Below are 2,538 nucleotides of genomic sequence, written 5' to 3'. Positions count from 1 at the left end.
GCACATACCCTTTTTCACATATCATCGTGCTTCATACACTTACGCCTATGCTCGCATGCTTCTTTCGCCACCCGGCTTGCTTCTATCCCCCGCCTAGACCCATCGGGTTGCTACTCGCTTTGACGTCGCATTTCTTCGTGTTTGAGATACCCACGGGATCCATTGTTCTCGCGAAAGGCTGCGATGAGCTCTCTGGCTGTCTTGGAGAATTGGTAGTGCAGTCAGCGAAGTCGGCAGTTAGGCTTGGTGAGCTCTGCCAGAGCAGCAGCTACCACTTAAATCGGCAGCGGATCGCCGGGACACGATATAACACACCACGGCAACACAACGTGACGCGGCTGTAGAGTGTGGCAGGTGCGCAACGCAGCAACAACTGGGGCGTTGTAGGGCCGGTAGAAGCGGTGCAAAACGAGGTCCTACCGGGATTTGAACCCGGATCGCTGGATTCAGAGTCCAGAGTGCTAACCATTACAGCACTAACTCACCAATCCGCAAATAAAATTTCAAACGCTTTCCTAAAGCCCCACACGACAGCTGGCGCCATCGCTACATTCTATGTCTGCAACGCCGCACAAAACCAAGCTCCTACCGGGATTTGAACCCGGATCGCTGGATTCAAAGTCCAGAGTGCTAATCATTACACCATAAGAGCACCTAGCCCAGACACAACACGCCCAATCCGTAACCCGCTCGAATCGCACGCCAATTCACAATATTTCTACGCACTGCTCCACATGTGTCGTGCAACATCATCCCCTCTTCACATCATCTCTCGCTGCTCCTCACACTTAGCGCAGGTCGCATGCTCTTCGCCACCAGGTTTGCTTCATCCCCGCCTCGAGCCATCCGGTTGCTACTCGCTTTGACGTCGCATTTCTTCGTGTTATGGATACCCACGGGATCTATTGTTCTCGCGGAAGGCTGCGATGAACCCTCTGGCTGTCTTGGGAGAATTGGTAGTGCAGTCAGCGAAGTCGGCAGTTAGGCTTGGTGAACTCTGCCAGAGCAGCAGGTACCACTTAAATCGGCAGCGGATCGCCGGGACACGATATTACACACCACGGCAACACAACGTGACGCGGCTGTAGCGTGTGGCAGGTGCGCAACGCAGCAACAACTGGGGCGTTGTAGGGCCGGTAGAAGCGGTGCAAAACGAGGTCCTACCGGGATTTGAACCCGGATCGCTGGATTCAGAGTACAGAGTGCTAACCATTACACCATAAGACCAGCACTAACTCACCAATCCGCAAACAAAATTACAAACGCTTTTCATAAAGCCGCACACGACAGCTGGCGCCATCGTTACATTCTATGCCTGCAACGCCGCACAAAATCAAGCTCCTACCGGGATTTGAACCCGGATCGCTGGATTCAAAGTCCAGAGTGCTAACCATTACACCATAAGACCAGCACTAACTCGCCAATCCGCAAACAAAATTTCAAACGCTTTCCTAAAGCCCCACACGACAGCTGGCGCCATCGCTACATACTATGCTTGCAACGCCGCACAAAATCAAGCTCCTACCGGGATTTGAACCCGGATCGCTGGATTCAAAGTCCAGAGTGCTAACCATTACACCATAAGAGCACCTAGCCCAGACACACCACGCCCAATCCGGAACCCGCTCGAATCGCACGCAATTCACGTATTCACGGACATGCCCCATGTGCTGCACGTACCCCTTTCACATATCATTGTGCTCCTACACTTACGGCCATGCCCGCATGCTTCTTTTGCCACCCGGCGTGCTTCAATCCCCGCCTCGAGCCATCCGGTTGCTACTCGCTTTGACGTCGCATTTCTTCGTGTTTTGGATATCCACGAGATCTATTGTTCTTGCGGAAGGCTGCAATGAGCTCTCTGGCTGTCCTGGAGAATTGGTAGTGCGGTCAGCGAAATCGGCAGTTAGGCTTGGTGAGCTCTGCCAGAGCAGCAGCTACCACTTTAATCGGCAGCGGATCGCCGGGACACGATACAACACACCACGGCAACACAACGTGACGTGGCTGTAGCGTGTGGCAGGTGCGCAACGCAGCAACAACTGGGGCGTTGTGGGGCCGGTAGGAGCGGTGCAAAACGAGGGTCCTACCGGGATTTGAACCCGGATCGCTGGATTCAGAGTCCAGAGTGCTAACCATTACACCATACGACCAGCACTAACTCGCCAATCCGCAAACAAAATTATAAACGCTTTCCTAAAGCCCCACACGACAGCTGGCGCCATCGCTACATTCTATGCCTGCAACGCCGCACAAAACCAAGCTCCTACCGGGATTTGAACCCGGATCGCTGGATTCAAAGTCCAGAGTGCTAACCATTACACCATAAGAGCACCTAGCTCTGACACAACACGCCCAATTCGCAACCCGCTCGAATCGCACGCAATTCATGTATTTACGGACATGCCCCATGTGCTGCACATACCCCTTTCACATATCATCGTGCTCCTACACTTACGGCCATGCTCGCATGCTTCCTTCGCCACCCGGCTTGCTTCAATCCCCGCCTCGAACCATCCGGTTGCTACTCGCTTTGAC

At 53.6% G+C, this 2,538-nt stretch overlaps 1 pseudogene across 1 annotated transcript; it reads right to left on the bottom strand.

Moving 5' to 3' along the window:
• Positions 1-411: 411 nt before the first annotated feature.
• Positions 412-483, bottom strand: PITG_31185 (annotated as a pseudogene). Its single transcript has one exon. The product of its transcript is annotated as a tRNA-OTHER (tRNA).
• Between the last annotated feature and the right edge of the window lie 2,055 nt (positions 484-2,538).

Source organism: Phytophthora infestans, genomic scaffold (assembly GCF_000142945.1).
Source record: "Phytophthora infestans T30-4 supercont1.203 genomic scaffold, whole genome shotgun sequence".
NCBI lineage: Eukaryota > Oomycota > Peronosporomycetes > Peronosporales > Peronosporaceae > Phytophthora > Phytophthora infestans.
Note: the sequence above shows the minus strand (reverse complement) of the source record. Positions and strands in the feature narration are given on the sequence as shown.